Genomic DNA, 24,228 nt, shown 5'->3' with positions numbered 1-24,228 from the left:
CCTAAATAATATCCCTTATGAATATGAAGTGGAAGTGATGAATACAGTTAGGGTATGTGATCTAGTAAATGGAGTGCCTGAAGAACTATGGACAGAGGTTTGCAATATTGTGCAGAAGACGGCAACAAAAAACATCCCAAAGAAAAAGAAGAGCAAGAAAACAAAATGGTTGTCTGATGGGTCTTTACAAATAGCTGAGGAAAGAAGGAAAGCAAAAGAAAAAGGAGAAAGGGAATGATATACCCAACTGAATGCCGAATTCCAGAGAAAAGTAAGGAGACATAAGGTTTTCTTAAATGAGCAATGCAAGGAAATATAAGAAAAGAACAGAATGGGAAAAACAAGAGCTTTCTTCAAGAAAATTAGAGATATCAAAGGAACATTTCATGCAAAAATGAGCATGATAACAGACAAAAATGGTAGTGACTTAAAAGTAGAAGAGATTAAGAAGAGGTGGCAAGAATATACGAAGAAGTATAAAGAAAAGATCTTAACATCACTGATAACCATGACAGTGTGATAATTTATCTAGAGCCATCCATTCTAAAGAATGAAGTCAAGTGGGTCTTCGGAAGCATTGCTAGCAATAAGGCTAGTGGAGGTGTCAGAATTCCAGCTGAGCTATTTAAAATCCCATAAGATGATACTATTAAAGTGCTGTACTCAATGTGCCAGCAAATTTGAAAAACTCAACAGTGGCCACTAGATTGGAAAAAATGAGTTTACATCCCAATCCTAAAGAAGGTCAATGCCAAGGAATATTCAAATTACTGCATAATTGTGGTCTTTTCACATGCCAGCAAGTTTTTGCTTAAGATTCTGCAAGCTATATGTAAACTCAGAATTACCAGAAGAGCAGGCTGATTTTCGAAGAGGAAGAGGAACTAGAGACCATATTGCCAATATTCTCTGGATTATGGAGAAAGCAAGGGAGTTTCAGAAAAAAAAAAAAAGAAAACAACAAAGCTGATACTTCTGCCTAATTGACCACTTAAAGCCTTTGACCCAAAGAGATGGGAGTACCAGATCATCTTACTTATCTCCTGAGCGACTTGTATGTGGGCCAAGAAGCAACAGTTAGAACCAAACAAGGAACAACTGATTGGTTTAAGATTGGGAGAGGATTATGACAAGGCTGTATATTGTCACCTTATTTATTTAATTTATATGCAGAGTATGTCATGGGAAATGCATGACTAGATGAATTAAAAGCTGGAATTTAGGTTTCTGGGAGAAATATCGACAGTCTCAGATATGCAGATGACACCACTCTGATGGCAGAAAGTGAAGAAGAATTAAGAAGCCTCTTGATGAGGGTGAAAGAAGAGTACAAGTGTAAAAGCTGGCTTGAAGCTTAACATGAAAACAAAAATAAGATCTTGGCAGCTGGTCCCATCACTTCTTGGCAAATAGAGGGAGAAGAGATAAAAGCAGCATCAGATTTTATATTTTGGCTAAAAGGTCACTGCAGATGGCAACTGCAACCATAAAATTAAAAGACGGTTGCTCCTTGGAAGGAAAGATATAGCAAATCTGGACAGCATATTAGAAAGCAGAGATATCACCTTGTCGACAGAAGTCCAGGTAGTCAAAGCTATGCCTTTCCCAGTAGCAATGAATGGCTGTGAGAGACATACTATAATGAATTGACAGTTTCAAATTCTGGTTGCTGGAGAAGACATTTGGACAGCAAAGAGATTAAATCAGTCAATACTTAAAGAAATAATTCAGATTACTTATTGGAAGGACAAATAAAGCTCAAATACTTTGACCACATAATGAGAAGGATGTACACATTGGAAAAGACCCTGATGCTGGGAAAGATTGAAGGCAAAAAGAGAAGGGAACAACAGAGGATGAGATGGATAGATAGTGTTATGAAAGCAACAAACATGAGCTTGGACAGACTTCAGAAGATAGTGGAGGATAGAAGGGCCTGGTACATGAAGTCACAAAGAATCAGACACGACTGAATGACTGAACAAGAATAAGTTCCCTATTACCTGTAGGATCAAGTATAACCTTCCCTATATGGCATTTAAAGTTTTCCACAATGTGGACCATATTTACCTTTCTATTATACTTTCACTCTATGTCTAATCCACATTACTCCCTGCCTCATTCTCAACAGTACAGACATATTGATCTACTTACTGCTCCTCACATGGGGTACTTCATCTCCCCTCTATGTGCCTTTACGGTGACTCTACCCCCATGCCTAGAATGCTTTCCCACCACCACTGTCTGCTGGAATTCCTGTGTGGTAGGAGCAATATCAGCAAGGACCCTTACTATATAAGCTAGACTAGCTTTTCATAAAAGCTAGGCTATTTTTCCTTTAAAGTAATTGAAACCATCCTTGGGACTTAATTGGCCTATTACATAGCTTCCTGGTGGCCTAATCACAAAAACCAGTATTCAGGGAGTCAAAAGCTTCTCCGTTAGGATTGACATTGACACACCACAATGGTGAACACAGAGGCAAGAAAGCAGTACCCAGATGAATGAATGAATGAATATTATATCCTTGATTCATTCATTCATTCAAGAAACATTTATTAAGCACCTGCTAGGTGCCTTGATGAATGTCCTTTTCATTATATAAACTTACTTTTGTTAACTGCTCTAAAGTCTGTTTTGTTTCATTTCAGTCCCAAACCTGAACACCAGACTGGTCTAAGTCAAGACTAACTGAGAACATTTTGATTTTCACAAGTCTCAATTCAGCTACCACCTTCCGTATGAAACTTTTCCTGGTCCTCCAGCTGCTGGTGCGTTCCTCTCTGAGATTACTTAGTGTTTGATTTGTATACCTTTATATAGATATGTTGTTTCCTTCATTAGATAATAAGCTCCTTGAGGTCAGGTAACTCTATATGCTTTTGTTTTTACATTTCCAGGGCTTAGCTCAGTGCCTGGTACATAGTAATTGCTAAATGAATGCTAATTGACTGATCATGTTCACTTTAGCCCAGGAGTGGAGACCAGGAGTCCCTGGTCTAGGCCCTTTTTCATCCTATTTCTATCATTCTCCCACCTACATGCCAGCCCAAAATTTAATCATCATGCTTTCTACATCTTCATCCAAGTCATTCATAAAAATGTTTAACAGAACAGGTTTAAGGACAGAATCCTATGGTACTCCTCTAGATACCTGTTTTGAGATTAACATCAGTGTATTAGTTAGCGCTCAGGGTACCATCATTCAACCAGTTCTTGAAATCCAGATCTTGTCCATTAGGAAATCACGAATTACTTTGTCAGATGATTTGTTGAAATCCAGGCATATGCTACATTTGTAGTGTTTCCCTGATTTACCAACATGTTAATTCTACCCAAAAAAGTAAATGAAGTGAGTCATGTGTATTTTGTTCCTATGGGACCCACGCTTGCTCTTTATAATCAATGCTTCCCTTTTAATATCTTCAGCTTTAATAATCTATTCTAGAGTTTTGATGAGGATCAACATCAAACATGCTGGCCTAGAATCTTTTTAAAAATGACCTTGTTCCTTTTTCTGGAAACAGGGAGAACATCTTAGCATGGCCCAGCCATGAGCAATTTATATCTCTCCAATATCCTTTCAATTGTAATTGTACCTTTAATTTGTGTTGGTGGTCTTAGGTTTCCATCACTCAATATCAGCAAATAACCAGGAGAAATAAAAATAGTACAAAACTAATAAAACATAGAAAGCACAGCAGCAGTTTCTAATTTCCATTTTTTTCTCTTTGAAGCATGTGGCATGCTTGCATGCTTTGAGAATGTGCTTTAAAATGAAAAAGTGAATCAGTCATAATTCTATTTAAATGAGAAAACAGCTTTTTTTTTTTTGGAAGGAAGAAGATGGCAAGATCCAGCTTTTGGAACATTGGCTTGCTTAGTAGTTTAAATTGGCATTATGTTGTCAGAACACATCCCTGAATCGTTACATTTTTTTCTGCCTACCTTATCTGGGTTTATAGAATATAAGCTTAAGCTTGTGTCTTTTCTGAAAATAAATATAAACATGTCTTGATATGAAAATTTTAGGCTAAAAAATTTTAGAACAAACCTTAAAAGCTAATTAATTTCTCTTTGGAATATGCTGATTTCTCCATAATATTTGGCATTTCTCTAGCATGCTCAATTCATGGTAGAAGCCTATGATGGATATGTGTAATAGTAACTTCCTTGCCTTTAACGTTCATTTTTATAAATATGTCTGGCTCCTGAAAGTACTAACTGCAAAGTTATAGATTGTTGGTGCTGGAAGAGACCTTAGAAGATTATAAGTCAATTCCTTCATTTTACAGACTGGGAAACTGAGGCCCAAGTAAGTTAAGTAGATTGCTCAGAAATTATGTGGACTTGTGCTTCCTTGCCCTTTAGCACAGGCATGCCAAAGAGAATAGGGAAGAACTCAAAACGTATTGCCAAAGATATAGCTGTTGTTAGCCTTGTGATAAAGAGTCATCATTGTCCAGCATCTTGGAGTTGTCTGTGTCTCAGACTTCAAGCATCTTGCAACATGGTCCAATGCATGAGACCTGCCCAGAGATATATAAAGCTTGAGAACACAGACACATGAGGGAAGATGTCCTGAAAAAAATGATTCCCCAGAACTTCTGTATTCTGCCACTAGGTTTCATCTATTTCTCTTTTTCTTCCTTTCACAGTGCTCAGCTCCATAGACACAGTATAAAGGTCAGAATACTAGCCCAGAATTTTAGGTTTCCCCTAGTTTTATATGGTGTTTCAGGCTTATAAAAGTTGGTAGGGACCATCTAATCCTACCCATACTCTAAAGAAAACCAAAGTATAACATAGTGAAGACTCCCAAGATGGGGAAACCCTTCACCAACCCACCAGTGGAAGGCAGCACATTCTACTTTTGGACAACTCTTTTTGTAACAGAAAATGGTACATGTGCAGAATGCATTATGTGCTTAGCTGATGCAATCTCCCTGTGTAGGAGCCCTTTATAACTTAGCACCACTTCCTACCTTTACAAGCTTCTTTTACCTTTTCCCTCACCATGCACTCTTTGATCCCATGACACTGGCTTCCTGGCTGTCCCCATCTCCAGTTCCAGTCATTTTCTCTGTCTCCCATGCCTGGAATGCTCTCCTTCCTCATTATCTACTGGCTTCCCTCACCTCCTTCAAGTCCCAGTGAAAATCCCATCCTCTACAGGAGGCCTTTCCCATCCCCTCTTACTTCTAGCACCTTCCTCCCTTTAATAGTTTCCAATTCATCCTATGTATAGCTTATTTGTACATTTTTGTTTGCTCGTCTCCCCCATTAGATTATGAACTGTTTGAGGGAAGGGAACATCCTTTGCCTTTCTTTGTATCCTTAATCACTCAGCTCAATGCCAAGCACATAGTAGGTGCTTAATAAATTGCTTACCAAGCGAGGCTCAACAGGCTACTTCATGGAAAGTTATGATGACATGGAATGGAAGTACCTTGTAGAGACTGGAGCAAGAATAGACATTCTGTAAGTAGGTCAGGGCTGCTAACCACATAAAAGTTAGGAGAAGCCTTTTTTCTATTATCTATATAGCTAGAACTGGAGATGTCTTTAAAAGGTTTATCTTAGCTTCCGTCTAGTTTCTTTGCTTCATTCTCTTTTACTTTTCGCTGGTGGTTTGATGCAAGTGAAGAGGCCCTCTGACTTATAGATGTTGGGCTCTTGTTTAGAATTCCTGTTTGTTTTCTCACGTGGGCTCACCAGTCCTGTAGCCAGTAAATAATCGCAGACATTGGTGAGCTGAATGCCGAGGATGCCTGTTGCAAGAAAGGGTTAATTCAAAAGTCATGATTACCATCCCTCTTCCCCCCACCCATGCATTATATATGCTTTATGCTTTGAAAAATTAGCCTTTATTATAATTCATGTGACTTGATTAATCTCCAAATAAACCCAAGTATCTACTTCTTGTGGAGAGTAGGATTTTCTGGCATTAAAAGTATATGTGTGTGTATATATATATATATATATATGTATGTATATATGTGTGTGTGTGTGTGTATATATATATATATATACACACACATATATATATATACACACACACAAATATATGTATATACACAAATATAAATACAAATTAAACACAAATATCTACTTGTGGAGAGTAGGATTTTCTGGCATTAAAGCACATATATATTTTAATATGTTTGATGTAATACATATACATATATCTATATCTATATCTATATATATAGATATAGATATATGTATGTTTTAATGCCAGAAAATCCTACTCTCCACGAGTGGATATTTGTGTTCGTTTTCTGATTACTCAAGTAATATGCGTTATAGCAAAAGCTCATTTTTCAAAGTATAAATATACATGTAGATTTATGTATATATGTACACATGTATATATACACGTGTACATATATACATATGTGTGTGCATATATGTATGTTTCTATATGCACATTTGCATGTATACATTCATATGGGTGTGTATATATGTATATATGTAGGTATGCATATACATTCCTATATGCATATATGCAGCTAGGTGACTCATGGATAGAGTGCCAGGTCTGGAGTCAGGAATGCCTGAGTTCAAATCCAGCCTTACTGACCAGCTGTGTGACCCTGGGTAAGTCATTTAACCCTGTTTGTCTTTGTTTCCTCATCTGTAAAATGAGCTGGAGAAGGAAATGACAAACCACTCTAATATCTATCTATCTATCCATCTATCTGTGTATATACATACATATATATATGTATATATGTGTGTGTGTATATATATATATATATAAAACTGTCCCCCATCCCTGTGCGATGCCCTGGACACATGCTGACCTAGCCTGACTGTAATTTCAGTTCTGAATCCCTTGGAAGGCAGAATTTGGTACTCTACTCTCTCCTTCCCATTCTCTGATACTAGCACAGAGCTGGAAATCTGAAGAGGGATTGGGAAACTTGTAGCCTAAAGAAATCATTTGGTCCATGGGTCTTAGCAATAAAGTGACTCAGATTTAGCTTTTTCATTTATTTAGTGGGGAGGTGATTTCACTAAAGCTTGAGAGGGTCCTTCTTACTTCCCAAACATCTGCCTTTAATTTGATTTTTTTTTAAATTTCGCTGAAGGCAAGATGAAGTGTTCTCCAGCTTCTACTTTATATAAACTAGATTTTATGGTTTGGAAGTAATGAATGGGCAGGCAGGGCCTTGAAGGTCTGATGCTGTCAATTTTCCCCAGCAGCTGTAGTTTGTGGGAAGTCATTTACTCCTCGAGCAGTCCATTATTAACATAATGGTTGACATTTATGGAGGCTTGAAGGTTCACAAAGCTTATTTATTACATTATCTTCTTTGATTCTCTCCAGGTTAAGACTTTTTTTTTTTACAACTTTGAGTGAGAGCAGGAGTTTTCTGATAGACAAAGTGAATGAAGGCTTGCCCTTTTTTGAAGCAAAGCAAAACTTTGAAAATCTGCGTTTAAGTAAGTGAAAAACGGCAAGGGTTGTGTGATTATTTACTTCTATTGTTGTTCAGTTGTGTTTGACTCTTCGTGATCCCATTTGGGGTTTTCTTGGCAAAAGACACTGAAGTGGTTTTGTCATTTCCTTTTCTAGCTCATTTTATGGATGAGGAAACTGAGGCAAACTGGATTGTGACTTGTTTAGGGTCACACAGCTAGGGACGTATCTGAGGCTAGATTTGAAATCAAGTCTTTCTGACCCCAGTTCTATCCATACACATCTAGTTGCCCTAATTATTTACTTAGTGACCTCAGAGATTATCTACTCATTTTACAATTGAGGAAACTGAGGCCTAAGAAGGCCGAGTCATTGATCCAAGTTACTGAAGTAGGCAGAGGTCTGAGACAGGATTTGAATTCACGTCCTCTCATTCTAGACTCAATATTCTTTCCAAAGTACCATGCTTTATAAAAAAGAGTCCCATTATAATCCCTATAAATGGGTTCCCCACCCCTGCTCTAGTGTGATTATAATAGAATTCAATTTCCTAAAAATGATTGACATACAATAAAGCCATTCTGTAGCATAAAATGAAATTCTCCTGTTATATTTTTAAAGGAAAAGAAAACTACATTTTAAATAGATCAGCCTCAAAATTAATTTCCTTAGATAACGACAATTATTCTAGATCAGCAGCAATCAGAGGAAAAATAGTATTTTACCATGGGTGACGAGTACTAAGTAATGAGGCCTAGGTGAAGGTTTCTCTTCATATCAATTCCCAGATGTGGGACTCTGCAGCACCATAGAACTCAAGGGGTGTATTTATTTGGTCATTGCAGCTTGGTTTGTAACATTCCCTTGTCTCTCTGAATCATTCTCTCCTTGCAACCCTATTATTTCATGTGCCTCGCCCAGGCCTGGGTGGATTGGCCCCATGACAAGACTGTCTCATTTGTGTCCCTCGGAGAACGGTATTCATTGAAAACTGCTGAGAAGTGGGAAATCAGCCTATTCCATTATCTAGTTAGCAGAACCAACTAGTATTGGCCCTCACTTCTCTCTGAGTCCTGCATTTTCAATGATCTGCTTGATATTTCCACCTGGCTGTCCAGCCGGCACCTCAAAGTCAGCATGCCTAACTCATCTTTTCCCCCAAACCATCTTTCTCCTAAAATTTTCCCTTTCTGTCAATAACACCCTAGTCTTCCAGGCCCAGAGTCACCTCCAGTAACTTCTTTTTCTCCTTCATCCCCTTCCAATCAACCTGTCACTAAATCCTGTCAATTCTTTCTTCATCACTTCTTCTGAATTTAACCCTTCCTAAAGAGCTACTCTTCAAATAGACAACAGGCCTGCGAGGATTCCTGAGGAATTCTGCCTAATAGTTGCTGGCATTTTTATAGCATTCTAAGGTTTGCAAAGCACTTTACAAATGAGAACTTATTTTATTCTCACAACAACCCTGAGAGGCAAGTGCTGTTATCATGCCCATTTTATAGATGAAGAAGAGGCAGAGAGAGGTTAAATGACTTACCCAGAGTCACAAAGCTAATGAATGTCTGAGGAAGGATTTGAGCTCAGGTTTTCTTGACACCAGGTCCAATGTTCTATCCGTTGTACCACCTAGGTAACCCCTAACATTTAAAAATGTAAACTCCTACATAGACTGTTGCAAAACATAGAGGAAGGCAGTAATTCCTCCTAGGAAGCGATGATATTAATCACGTTGTCAATCCTTAAATTAAACAAAAGCAGAGCTGAGAAAAAACATTATAGAATAATATCATAAGTGAATATAGACACAGAAATACCCAAATGGGATACAGCTGCATAAAATATTTATAAAATATAAATATATTTATAAAATATATTTATAAAATATTATAAAATATATAAAAATTACAAATGATAAGATTTATGAATAGAACTTAAGAGAGGGAGAGTACGAAGTATAACCCATGTGCTGCACTATTGCAAGCTATAGGTTTTCATGACCTGGGTTCAGTCTTGGGGGGCTTCTTGAAATTCTATCTCTTTGATTAGTTTTGCTCCCACCTAGTTTTCTCCGGAAACAACAGAATGTGCCATGTCTAGGTCTCCACAGATGTAGATAGAAAACTCCCAGTTCCTGTGCAAGCATTCAGAGTAACAGTGCATATCAGATATAAAACAGCCTTTATTTCATCCCACATAAAAGATGCAGAAAATACAAAGGACACACAGAAGCCTGCAAAAATTAAGACATTCTTTTTCCCTCCACTAAGTTCCACTTTTTGCCCCAGTGATTCTTTAGCCTGATGGCACTACCCCAAAGATTTAAACTCATCTCAGAAAGGAAATAAATTTGGAGTTGCTACAGAGGTAGCCCCATTCCCAATATACCTGTACTATCTGAATAACCCATAGTACTTTTAGAGATCAAAGTCTAGGTTTTGCTCTTCCACCTTATCCCTTGCTATTCCTTCAACTGCAAAGCCATATATGGAATCCTTGGTCCAGGAACTCTTGTTTTCCTCCAAAAGCTGAGGCTCAGAAGCTCCCACAATTAGCCATGTGGTTCCCCTTACCACCATTGTTATCTCTTGGATTAAAAGCCTTGGCCATTTTCTCTCTACAGCTGTCATTTCTGGGGCTTGGGGAACAGGGAGGGTCACAGAATCATAGAATTTCAAAATTGGAAGGGACTTCAGCCTCCTAATTCAACTCATACTCCCTCAAAAAAAACTCCCACTGTACTTCAACTCACCCAACAAATTCTCATCCAATCTTTTCTTGAAGATTTCCAGGGAAGAAGAATCAGTCAGTCAATCCACAAGCAAGCATTTATTAAGCACCTACTATGTGCCAGGGATCATCCCAAGTTCTGTAGATACAAATACACACACACACACACACACACACACACACAAACACACACACACTCAGAAACAATCCCTATTCTCAAGAAGCTAGGTGAGATAACATGTACACATATACATCTATCTATCTGTCTGTCTATCATCTATCTAGCTATCTTTCTATCATCTATATCTTTTTCCAGTTGCTTCCATGGATCCTCTGCCATTTTCCTTACCCCAACCTTAAATGTCCTTCTTTGTAACTTACTCACTGCTTCTGTCTCTTCCTTGTGGGGGCAAGAAGAATGAGACCATTTCTTCATCCATATGACAGCTCTTCAAATGCTAACTGAAGTGTTGACATTTGGGTCTTAGTGTATCCACTTCTCCTCTGTCATTCCTCCTTCCTTTTAAGTCCTTTCTAGTGTCCTTTGCTCCAGATTTCCCTCCCCTCACTGGCAAGCCTAAGATTTAGATAAAGGAAAAGCTAAATTATAGATTAAATAAACTTTTCATGCACTGACAAAAGTGGTGGGAGAAGAGAGAGGAAGAGAAGTTCCTGTGATAGAAATAAGGCTGTCGAACTTTAAAACTGCAGCTGCAGTATCCTTTTGTTGAAAAGGCTCTGAATGCAGTTAAAAGAGATCTGGGTTCAAATCCTTTCTCTGACACTTACTAGTTCTGAAATTATGGTCAGCTCATTTAACCCCTATGATCTTCAGTTTCCTTTTAATACTACTTGTGTAATACTATAATATAAACAGTATTTATAGAATAATAATAATGTTTGTGATTCCTACCTCTCTAGGTATTTGACCCTTCAATTTCAGAATGTAAGGCTTAGTCCAGGGAAGCTAGATGTCACAGTGGATAGAGTGCCGGGCTTGGAGTCAGGAAGACTCATCTTCTTGAGTTCAAATCTGGCCCCAGACACTTCCTAGCTTTGTGACCCTGGGCAAGTCACTTGACCCTGTTTGCCTCAGTTTTCTCATCTGGAAAATGAGCTGGAGAAGGAAATGGCAAATCACTCCAGTATCTTTGCCAAGAAAACCCCAAATGGGGTCACGGAGAGTGGGACATGACTGAAAAATGACTGAATAATAACAAAGGCCTAGTCCCCTTTAAAAGGAATCTCAGGCATCATCTGTGAGAAGAGAGGTTTGTTGGTTTTGGTCAGGGGTGTATTTCCCGTTTCAGTAGACTATGGACCTCCTAATAAGGTTGAATTGGGGTCTATTCTTTTCCATGTAGCATTAGTTCCCCAACTTTGCCCTTTTGTGGCATCCCCTTTATATTTTTCTTTCTGAGTTTCCCATCTTCTGAAGCCTAACAATGTTTCTTTCTCTAAGAAGGAAGGAAATATTTATTGAGTTCTAATTTAGGGCAAGGCACTATGCTAAGCACGTTACAAATATTATCTCATTTAATCCTCTCAACCACCCAGGCCAATAGGCACTATTATTATCCCATCAGATTTCAAGCTGCTTGAAGCTGGGGAGACTGTCTTTTGTCTCTTTGTTTCTCCAGAGCTTAGCATAGTTCCTGGAACACAGTAGACGCTTAATAAATGTTTATCCATTGATCCTCATTTACAGTGGAGAAAACTGAGACAGAGATGAAGTGACTCACCCAGGGTCACACAGCCAATACCTGTCTGAGGCTATATCGGAACTCAGGTCTCTTTGATTGCATGCTTTATCTGTTGAGCTACCTAGCCAGCTATAGCATAATCTCATTTGTCCTGCTGGCCAGGGCTCCTTTTTCTTTATAATAATTCTTCTATTTCCTATTCTTTACTGGAAACATCCCCAGCTAACATTCCCTTTCTTCTGTCCACCACCTTATTGTGACTCTTGAGCCCTAGCGAAGAGCAGAGGATGATTCAGATCCCAGAGGTACCACTTCACCTCATCTAGATACTAAGGGCTCTCCTTTCTAGACATGTATTCAAATTCACTCATGGACTTGTCTGAATAGAACAGCCATGGCCAGAAGCAACTGGCCTAGTGTGAAATTAGTGACCAAGTGAAAATGATTGAACAAAAGAAGTATAAGTGACGTGAGTGTGTGTGTGTGTGTGTGTGTGTGTGTGTGTGTGTATAAAACAGCTCTTTTTGCTAGGTAGCCTCTTCAGACCCTTTATCTTTAACCAGAACAAGACTGTAACTGTGTAAGGAAAAGTATTTGACAATTTCAACAATAACCTACCCTCCAGTGAAGCTGTGATTGTGAACATTCCATTCATGAATTTTAGTAATAATTTAGGTTTTTTATATTTGACTGAAAATAAAAGTAGACGAGTTCCTCTGAATAGCCACCCTAAGTCATGCTCTCAATAAATTTAAGTAAACTTTAGATTTCACTGTGAATAATTCAGGCAGTCCCCACTTTTTGTTGCTTCTTCTTTCTTTCTTCAATAGCCAAGTCCCAATTATTTTGAAAAATGAATTCTCTCCTGAAGTGGTTACATTATTCAAATTCACACTGCATACTTCTACGTTTTACATAATTATAACTTTGAATATTGGGAAATGGAAGACATAAGACCTCTTCTGGGACAGGGTCAGGGGAACGTCAATGACAAAATTTTACCCTCAACTTTCCTTTCTCAGTAGTTCCTCTTACCAGAACCTTCTGTTCTTACATCACCAGCTTGTGACTTGTTACATTTCCCAAGACTGCAGTTTTTCTTTCTTTAATTACATTATGAAGGCGGTTACTTCCTGAAGCCACAGAAAGACATCATCATTTATTCTCCCTTGAGTATCAGCACTGATGACCGCAGAATCTCAGAATTGGAAGGGACCTGATAGTCCATGTAGCCTAATCTGTCCTTGATTCAGAATTCAGAAACATGCCTGAGAAATAGGAGCAGCAGCAGCAGCAGCAGCAGCAGCAGCAGCAGCAGTAGTAGTAGTAGTAGTAGTAGTAGTAGTAGTAGTAGTAGTAGTAATGATGATGATAGTGATAGGAGCTAGCCCTTATATAGGGTTTAAGGTTAGCAAAACACTTTAAATAGGCTAACTCATTTGATCCACACAACAACCCTGAAGGTAAGCATTCCTGGGAAGCTAATCACTACATGGAACATGGTTTCAACGTGTTCTTAGTCCGCATTAGTAGCAGCATGGCATCGAGGACAAGAGTACCCCATCAGCTTTGGTCAGGTTACATTGGAATATTGTGTTCAGTAAGTGCTGTTATTATCCCCATGTTGCAGATTGAGAAACTGAGGCAGAGATTAAGTGACTTGCCCAGGGTCACACAGCTAGTCTGAGACAGAATTTGAAATCCAGTCTTCTTGACTCTAGGTCCAATGATCTATATACACTGTGCCATCTATCTGCCCCCAAGTAGGTCTTTGAGGTCTTTGCTCTAGTGAAGAGGAACCCACCGCCAACTAAGTCAGCCCATTCCATTTGTAGATAATGGTAACTGTTAAGAAATTTGAGGTTTTTATTTTGTTTCTATCCATCTGAAATCTGGCTGTGGGAACTAGGAGAACAAACACCATCTTGCTTCCACAGGACAACCCTTCAGATATTTGAACATTGTATCACAGGTATGTCGAGGCTTTCTGCCTCCAGGCTGAACACCCTCAGTCCCTTTGACTGATCTTCGTATGTCATGAGCTCCAGGTTCTTTGTCCTCCTAGGGATGCTCACCATCTTAAGACTGTCCTTCCTAAATGTGGCATCCATAACTGAACACAATATTCCAATGTAACCTGACCAAAGCTGATGAGGTACTCTTGTCCTCGATGCCATGCTGCTGTTAATGCAGACTAAGAACACGTTGAAACCATCTTCCACATAGTGATTAGCTTCCCAGGAGTCGATTGTTAGAAAATTCTTCCTTCTTTGATACCAAAATTGCTTGGAAAACTCACTCTCAAAGCCCCAAAGCATTCATTAGGAGATTGAAAAAGTCTAGCAAGGCAACAAGGGTACAGCTCCCATGTTGTTGAAAACCTGTAACTGATGACAAATAATAACTAGCACTTTAAATGTGCTAACTCATTTAATCCTCATAACAACCCTGAGAGGGGGTTTATTATTGTCCCCATTTTACAGTTGAGGAGAGTGAGGCAGAGAGAAATTAAATGACTTGCCCAGGGTCAAATAACTGGTAAGTGTCTGAGATAGGATTAGAGTTCAGGTCTTCCAGCATTCCACCTACTATGTTTCCAAGATGACAAAGATAGTGCATGGGTTCATAAGGTGGACACTGTTGGTTCTCTTGGGTGGTTTTCAGCTTGGATTCTGATCCAGATTCTGATCTGGACCCTAGGCAAGTCTTTCTGTATATGGAGTTTTCAAGAGAACTAGCACCTCTGGTGAGGACTTGCTGAGCACTTTTCAGGGCTGCTCATCCATCTTTGGTGACCACTGCTTACCCAGTTCTCATCTGTGGCTCCAAAAAGCTGTAACATGTGCAGTGGCCACAGTCTGCTAAAAGTGTCTTGGCAGACAGGTCAGACTAACTCATAAACATCAAGACTGTTTGATGAAAATGATGGGGAAATTCAGAAGCTGATAAATGAGAACTCCACAGGGAGTTCATCTGTCTCTAAGAAGGCAGCATTTAACTCCATCAAAAGTAAAGTACAAACAAAGCTTAGAGAGATGCAGCATTCTTGGCTCAGTAAGAAGACAGATGAAATTCAGTTTTATGCTGATAGTGATAATCCAAAGCACTTTTATGATACCTTGAAGGCTATTTATGGGCCAAAGACATAGGGCGCATCTCAACTATTCAGTGCTGATGGAACCGCCTTGATTAGTGATAAGGATGTGATCCTGGAGAGATGGGCTGAACATTTCCATAGTGTTCTCAACAGACCATCATCAATCAATGCTGAAGCTATTGGCTGTTTACCTCAGGTTAAAGTCAATCCCTTTCTAGACAAATTTCCAACTGAAGAAGACGTTTTGAATGCCATTAGGCTCCTTTCCTATGGCAAAGCACTTGGTACTGATTCTATTCTAGCTGGGATATACAAGTTGAGGGGTCCATTGCTCATACAAAAGCTAATTGAAATTTTCTGGATTGTATGGCAAGAGGAGGTTATCCCCTAAGAGTTCAAGGGCACCTCCATTGTCTACCTCTATAAAAGTAAAGGAAATGGATTATCCTGTGACAATCACAGGGGGATATCTCTCTCTGTCTCTCTCTGTCTCTCTGTCTCTCTCCCTCTCTCTCGCTCTCTGCCTCTGTCTCTATCTCTCTGTCTCTGTCTCTCTGTCTCTGTCTCTCTCTCTGTCTCTCTTTCTCTTAGTCATTGTTGGCAAGATTCTTGCCATAGTCCTCCCTAATAGGCTGATCCTTTGTGTGGAATATGGTCATCCACTCAAGAGCCAGTGTGGCTTCAGAAAGGGTTGAGGAACCAGTCGATATGGTGTTCGCTGACTGACAACTCCAGGAGAAATGCCAGGAGCAGAACAGAGATCTGAACACAATGTTCATCAATCTGACCAAGTCCTTTGATACTGTCAGTCATGAGGGCTTATGGAAAATTATGTCAAAATTTGATTGTTTGGAGAAGTTCATCAGTATTGTACATTAATTTCATGATGGCATGCTTGCCCAGGTTCTGGATGATGGCTGATGCTTTCTAGCTTTCCCAGTCACCGATGAAGTGAAACAAATCTGTGTGCTTGCTCCCATGCTTTTCAACATGATGTTTTCAGCAATGTTATCAAATACCTTCAATGAGGACGAACACATCATCAAAGGTCAGCTACCTCACTGATGGTAAATTATTTAACTTGAAAATGCTGCAAGCTGAGACTAAAATGGAGGGAGAATTGGTACATGATTTTTTGTTTGCAGATGATTGTGTGAATGCAGCCTCTGAAGCTGAGATGCACCAAAGTATAGGTCAATTCTCTGCTGCTTGTGCTAATTTTGGCCTAACAACACCAAGAAAACACAGGTACTCCACCAACCAGTACCACACCAGTCATCCATGGAACCATCGGTTACAGCAAATGGAGAAACTGTGAATGCTGTGGATAAGTTTGCTTACCTTGGTAGTGTACTTTCCAGGGAAATACATATTGATAATGAGCTTGACACACTCATTGCTAGAGCTAGCTCAGTGTTTGGGTGGCTCTGAAGAAAAGTGTAGGAGAGAAGAGGTATTAGACTACCTACCAAACTTCAGGTCTATGGAGCTCTCATGCTGACCCCATTGTTGTATACCTGTGAAACCTGGACATTATATCTGTGCCATTCCAGGAAAATGAATCACTTCCATTTGAAATTATCTTAAGAAGAGTTTGAAGATCACTTGGCAGGATAAGGTATCAGATACTGAGGTCCTTTCTCAAACTAAACTATGAAGCATTCAAACTCTACTACAAAGAGTGCAGTTATGATGGGCTGCCTACATTGTTTGAATGCCAAATGTCCACCTGCCTAAAAGACTGTTTTATGGAGAACTCACACAGGGCAAGCGCTCACATGGTAATTAGACAAGGTTAGTGAGACAAGGACACTCTCAAAGTCTCTTCAAAGAATTTTGGAATTGATTGTGTGACACAGGAGACGCTGGCATAGGACCACTCAGCATGGTGTGCCCTCATCAAAGAAGATGCTACACTTTATGAGCAAAGCAGAATTGAAATAGATCAAAAGAAACATGGGATACACAAATTTGGATTATCTACTCCAAATATTCAAATGGACTATTTGTGGCTGACCTGTGGTAGAGCATTCCAAGCTCATATTGGTCTGATCAGCTGCAGTTGGACACACTGTAACTTGACTCTCACATAGTGATGTCATTTTGGTCCTCTTCAAGAACAAAAGACAAAAACCAACCAATTCCCAAAGAGATCAAAGAAAGAGAAAAGACATTTTTTATGTGCAAAAATATTTATAGAAGCTCTTTTTTTATGATGAAAAAGAGCTAAAAATCAAGAGGGTGTCCAGGTAATGGGAAATGGTCGAAGAAATTATGGTTTATGAGTATAACGGAATGCTATTGTGTTGTAAGAAATGATAAAAGGGATGGTTTCAGAGAATCCTGGGAACACTTGTAGGAATATTGCCAAGTGAAGGGGGGGAGAACTAGGAGAAAAATGTATTTAATAACAACAATATTTAAAGAGATACAAATTTGATAAATTTAACGGTTCTGACCAACGCAATGACCAACCATGATTCCAGAGAATGGATGAACTATGCTACTTACCTCCCAACGAAGAGGTAATAGATTCAAAATGGAAAATTTTGTGTACATATATGTGTGCATGCATGTGTGTGTGTGTGTATGTGTGTGTGTGTGTGTGTGTGTATTTTTCAGTTGGACCTAGGCTGCAAAGGTTCAGAGTATATTAAATCCACTTACTTCAGGGAGGAAAAGCAGAATTAGATTAAGTACTAAATATTGACCCTTGATGTTTATCCAACCATACTTAAATTATCAAATTTCTTCCAAAGATTATCTAAATTGGATATACTACATACATATGGTTATTCTAGTAATAACTACTGAAGTTCTGTTATGATGCCTCATTGTGATGAGCAGGTAAACTAGAATTCTTAATGACGATGCCTCTGAAATCCATGCTCTGAAAGGTCCAAGCTAGAAAGGCAATGAATAATGACCTGGGGATAAATTATTTATCTTGTCTGAGGACAAAACTAGCTAAGTTTGGAGAAGCTCGTTGCCAAATATCAGATACCAAGTGATCATTTTTTGGGGGAGAGGGGATTGCAAATCCTTAAAACTGTCTACTGAAGTATAGAGATGTAATCTCCTTAGTTAAGGCAGTATAGACCTCATGAATCTTTTGAAATAATAAAGAAAAATATTAGTAAATGTCATATACTTAACTAAATAAAATGTCTATGTATATATGTACGGACAACTCATATATAAGATATATATCATATATAAAAGATTTGAACAGCTCAGTTAAGTATGTATATAAACTACTTAACATATATATTTATATATAATATACTATAACAGTATACATAATACTATAACATAGTATTACTATATATATACTTGGTATACATATATACTACTTAGTATATACTCTCTATATGTGTCTGTGTGTATGTATACACACACTACTTAACTGAGTCCTTCAAATCTTTTTTATTCAGAGAGGAAGGAGTGTAGAAAGAGTGAGAATGGAGTAGGGGAGAATTTATGGAGCCAGGGCAAGGAAACAAAGACAAGGTGATAAAGGAAGCCATTAGGCCTGAGGATTTTTATTTTATGGTGTTAAATGACATTTATAAGCACATTGAAATTGTTTTAATCTGAAGTGGGGTGGATTAGCTCTGTGAGTGTGTGTGTGTGTGTGTGTGTGTGTGTGTGTGTGTGCGTGTGTGTGTGTGTACACGCACTGGTTGTCTATGTTCTCACTTATAGAAATGCCCAAGCATTTCCCTTGCATGTAATGTTTGTTTAAAAATCTAACTCTGCATATTTTTAGTCGTATGGATCTATTTTGGACTAAACCCTCTGAGCGATACAAACATTTATCATATCTCCCATCTGCCTTCTATCTTTTCTGCTGGCTTCAAACCCACACCAGACACTGCACTACTAGGTAGCTCAGGGCCAACTGGCAAGGCCCAGCCTTCTCTCTGTAAACATTTATTTGGCTCCACTCCTAGGTGGCAATGAGGAAGCTATGGCCATTTGCTGTCCACACACCAGTCCAAAGAGGAGAGACTCGCGAAAAATATTCAAGTCTCTAGCTGGCCCCAACCTGATGGCCGTAACTCATATCCCCTTAGAGGCCCCAAATTCTCTTTCTGAGGCAAGAGACCATGACAAAAGAGGATCATTTGAACAAAGTGGAGATGTATAGCCCATTTAGTGAGGCTATGGACTCTCCCAACAACCTGCACACATACACACATACACACACAGACACACACACACACACACACACACACACACACACACACTTAGATAGGGATCCCAGAGCTACAGTTAGATTGGCTACATTTTTAGAGTTCAAGGTAACACTGAAAGGGCAGGGTGACTTCTCTAATATTATTGGCTCAAGCCCTCATTCTGGTGTGTTACCCCCACCGTGATTAGCCCCTTAATCCATTTGACCAATTAAACACACAGATATTCATTATAGAGATATAGCAAGAAGTACAAACCTGGGACATACCTTCCCTCCCCCCCCACTGCCCCAAACCATCTTGGTCCTGGGAAGAGGTGGCTCAGACTTTACTTAGCATTGACCCACCAAGTTCATTTCCAAATGGAGCGTAGCTACTGCGTTAGTCCTGGGCTCAGCTACCTCTGGGTTGGCTTCCCCAGCTCATTCTCTAACGCCTTGCTATTGGGATGGATCCTAAAGATTATTCCTCAGGGTCACAAAATTGAGCACGGACCACCCCCAGCTATTGGACCCCTGGTGTCTCTCCATTCTGACCTTTCAAATCTCACAAGGCCATAGTTGTCTCTAATACTCTTTCACCTAAAATAAGAAAGAATAGATACCACAGAGAAAAAAGCAACAGCAGGGTTAGGTATTCGTGGGGCCTTGTTGGGGGAAATAGAAGCCTGAAGCCTCTTTTCCCACTTGGAGTTTATAGTATCTCTTGCCTCCAAACTCATCCAGGGATAGGCAGAAAGAAGCCAGAGCAAGAGGTTTACTTTAGCCCCATTGTGCCTTTTAAATACACCCAGTCCTGCTACACCAACAATCAATATTCCATTTTTCCACCACTGAATCGGTAGACTTGAACCAGTTACAGAATGTCTTTCTATGCTATGGATCAGGGGGCGGGGCCCATTCATTACATGTCACCATAACGTTCTGGAAGCTGGTTCCCTTACCTCTTTAACCTGGGAAATGCATGAGTCGGGTAGGCTGACCCTATCCACTGATTCTCCCCACCCCTCCACATACACCCTGACTTAAGAGTCATCAGCCATAAGAGGGAGTAGATTTGTTCTCCTTGGCCTTGAAAGACAAAACTAGAAATAGTTATTGTAAGTCACAAAGAGGCAAATCTAGTTTATTGTCACAAAAAAATTCCCAGTAATGAGAACTATCTAAATCAGGAGTGGGGAACCTGCAGCCTCAAGGCCACATGTGGCCCTCTAGGGTCCTGAATTCAGTCAAAGGGCTGCACTTGAGGACCTAGAGGGCCACATGTAGCCTCGAGGCTGTAAGTTCCCCACTCCTGAGTTATAATGAGTCTCCCTGACACTAAGTCATTTTCTCCCCTCAATGAGTGTTTCCACTCATAAGCTGAATGACCGGTTAATCATTATATTGTTAAAGGTATTCTAGGTGGCACAAAGGATGAAGCACTGGGTTTGGAATCAAGAAGACCCGAGTTCAAATTTTCCCTCAGAGCCACTTGCAGAGGGGGAGAGGTCCCCAAGTGGTGTACATTGCACATATTTTCAGACATTTTTGCTCAATTCATCAGTTATGCTTATTTTTTCCTCTTCATTTTCTTTTATTTTTCTAGTTTCAAATTTTTTTTTGTTACGTAGAATGATGCTAGGTAGGTGAGAGAAGGAAAAGCAGGGTAAAATTAAGATAATGTTAAAAAAAACAACAACCAAAAGATTTCAATAAGAACTTTTTTTTGAAACCTTAAAAGTCTGTGAATTTCAGCAACTTAAAATTTTTTTCAGATTTCACACCAACTTTACTCTGAACCTAAAAATATAAAACAAGCATTTCCATAATATAGTAGAATAGAAGAAAAAAAGATGATTGTGCATGAAACTGCAAATCTATTATGCACAACTTGCTATTTCTTTTAAATAAATAATAAAGCTAAAGGTCAAAATGGATACATGACCTAGATATAAAGAGAGATATTATAAGAAAATCTGAAGAACATGGAACATATTATTTATCAGGCTTGTGGATAGGTGAATAATTTATGAATAACACAAGAGAGAGCAATGTGAGGTATAAAATGGGCAATTTTGATTGTATTAAATTTTAAAAGTTTTTGTACAAGTAAAACAAATATAATAAAAACTTATTTTTTAAAAAGAGTAGAAACAGAATTCTAAGGGGTTATAAGCGAGTAGAGATAAATATGTTTTGGAGAAGATTTTCTTTTATTTTGTTCTAGATACAAATAAATGACACAAAAAGATGTTTTCTATTGTCCCAATATGAACATCTATTCATTTATATTTCTTCTTCAGGTCCACTCTGCCCATTTATGAGAAAACGAATTTTGCTTTTTAAGCAAATATTGTCTTTATTATGCTAATTAATCACATTGCATTTCTTTAGATGCCTTATCTTTATCTGTGTCATATGGCTGACTAGCAAAAATAAACACATTGGTGAGAGCTCATAAGCTACAATTTTAAAAGCATTTGGTCCCACATAATACTAAAACCTGTAATAGCTGACTGGAATCCTACAGGTTAGGGGGGAACTAGGTATTGTGTATAAAGCAGTGATAATAATACTTGTGCTCCCTAGCTCACAGGGCTGTTATGAAGATGCCACTTTATAAACAGCCTGATTCCTTCCATGCTTCCACCCTCGGACATCCTTGGCTCAAACTCTACCTTCTGTAGAAGGCCTTCCTGGTCCCACCAGTTATTTGTGTCTTCTCCTTTAAAGTTACATTTCTTCTATTCTATATTTATCTAATATGTATCTATTTATTAAGATGCCTCTTCTATTAGGATGTTAGCTCCTGAGGGCTGCCATTTGTATTTTTCTTCTCTTTGTATCCCCTGTGTTAGCATAAAGCCTTGCATATAGCAAATGCTTAATAAATGCTTATTGATGTTACTGAATGATTGCTACAAAAATGGACAAAGTGCTTTATATAGTGTTCCATTTGATCCTCACTATATGAAATAGGGATTATATATAGTATTATCCCAGAGAGTAAGTGCATTAGCCAGGGTAACAAACTGAGCTCATAGTTTTCCATCTACAAGTCCAGAACTCTATTCATTACCCAGTGGTGTCCAACTCATATAGAAATAGATCCCCATAAGTAGCATACTGATTTAGGAAACTACAAATGAACATTATCTATATTGCATTGTATTTAATTTATTTTTCTTAAACATTTCCCAATGACATTTTAATCTGGTTCCTCAGGCACTGGGGTGTTTCCCAGGCATTGTGTGGCCTTTGACCTGAAGTTCAATACCCCTGCACTAATCACATTGCCTCAGACTATGTAGAACTTTGTTAATTCTATCAAGAAATAGAGGAAAACTGGATTTACCAGGATATAATACTTTTCAATGCAATAACTCAAGATCTTTTCATTAGTTTTGTCTGTAACGTGGGTTCTTTGTTGTTGTTGGTTTTTTTTTTCCTTTTTCCTTTTGTATCAGGTCTTTTGACCTTTTTATTGTTTGTTGATAGGAAAAAGGCAAAGAAAAAAGGATTAAATCAACCCTCTTCATTTTGAGTTTGTGTTCCAGGAGTTTCAGGGAAGAGTTCTGAGGTATTGGCTAAAATATAATCATTTTTCCAACAGATATTTAGTGAGCATGTACTCATGCAAGACACCAAAAAATACTAACAATCCCTGCCTTCCACGCTTTTCCAGTCTAAATAGGGAAATGATTGACATAAGTTAACAATGTAAGACAATAAATGGTATTTTGGATGGGAGACGAAGACAATAAAATGCTATAAGAAGCTAAAGAGAAACAATGATCTTTTGGACTGGAAAAATTAGAGAATAAAAATGACTAATACAGAATTGGTACTCGAGATTAACAAAGACATAGTAAAGGAATGCTTACTTGTCCTTGATGAATTAAAATAAATTGGCCCTGACTAACTAGTGCTTGGGCAATGAAAGAAGTTGGTAGATTTGTTTGCTAAGCAATTGCCAGTGATATCTAAAGATCTTGGAGACTGGGAAGAGGTATTTGGAGAACCAGGGAACAGGGAAGGAGAAGAGCTAATTTTCAAAGAAGGGAGCATGGAACTTGTGATTTCTAGGCATGTGAGATTGACTACAATTGCTGAGGAAATTTGGAATATTTTATTGAAAATGGTCAGTCAACATCTAGAAAAGGAAGCAGTCATAACAAAGAAGCATCATGGCTTCATCAAGAGCAAATAATGCCGGATTAATTTAATTTTCTTCTCTTTTTTTGTGAAGGGTTATAATACCAGCGTGCATGGTAAAATAAGGGCTAGATAATATACAGATTCAGAATTGCTTATCTAGTCAGGCTCAAAGAGAAGATTTCATTGGTTCAGTGTCAAGTTGGCTACTTTAGAATGCCCTTGAGATCTGTGTTTGGCATTGTGCTGTTTAATAAATTTATCCACGATTTGTATTATAGCATGCTTATCAAATGTGCAGCTACTACTGGATGACAGATTCATGATAGCAAATAATGACAGGCAAGAAAACTGGGCTAAACCTGGCAAAATGAAAATGATAAGGAGTAAATGTAAAGTCTTATATTTGGGTTAAAAAAAATCAACTTTACAAGTACAAAGGAGAAGAGTGGGTATGTAGCAGTTCATCTAAAAAGATCTGGGGCTTGGGGAATGACAAGCTCATTATGAGTCATCAATATCATATGGCAGTCAGCCAATAAAGCTAATGTAATTCTGGATTGTATTAATGTAAATACAGCTATAAGGAATAAGGAGATGATACTATCTCTGCACTCTGTGCTGATCAGACCACACCTAGAGTATTGTCTTCAGTCTGGGCACTGCATTTTGGGAAAGACATTGATAAACCAAAGAGCATTGAATGAATGGCAACCAAAAGGGCAAATAAAGGTTGTTGAGTCCATGCCAGATGAAGATTGCTTGTAGGACCTTGGAAATGTTGAGCCTAGAGAAGAGAAGGCTCAGAGGAGACAACTGCCTTCATGTATGCTATAGGCTTTCATGTGCAATAGAGATTAGACTTGTTCTATTTTCAAAATGGGTAAAAGTAGGAGTACTGGGTATTTGTGAAAAAGAACAAAATGCCGGCTTGATGTCA

General features: G+C 38.6%; 1 long non-coding RNA gene across 1 annotated transcript; it reads right to left on the bottom strand.

Annotated features, from left to right (window-relative positions):
• Window positions 1-3,581: 3,581 nt before the first annotated feature.
• Window positions 3,582-5,744, bottom strand: LOC114045547. The gene is made up of 2 exons (XR_003569384.1): window positions 5,392-5,744; window positions 3,582-4,529 (listed from the first exon to the last, which is right to left on the bottom strand). It is a non-coding gene; the product is annotated as an uncharacterized LOC114045547 (long non-coding RNA).
• Window positions 5,745-24,228: the final 18,484 nt, after the last annotated feature.

The sequence above is a fragment of the Vombatus ursinus genome, unplaced genomic scaffold, assembly GCF_900497805.2.
Source record: "Vombatus ursinus unplaced genomic scaffold, bare-nosed wombat genome assembly UNPS02014778.1, whole genome shotgun sequence".
NCBI lineage: Eukaryota > Metazoa > Chordata > Mammalia > Diprotodontia > Vombatidae > Vombatus > Vombatus ursinus.
The sequence above is the reverse complement of the archived record's forward strand: the minus strand, read 5'-3'. Positions and strand labels throughout refer to the sequence as shown.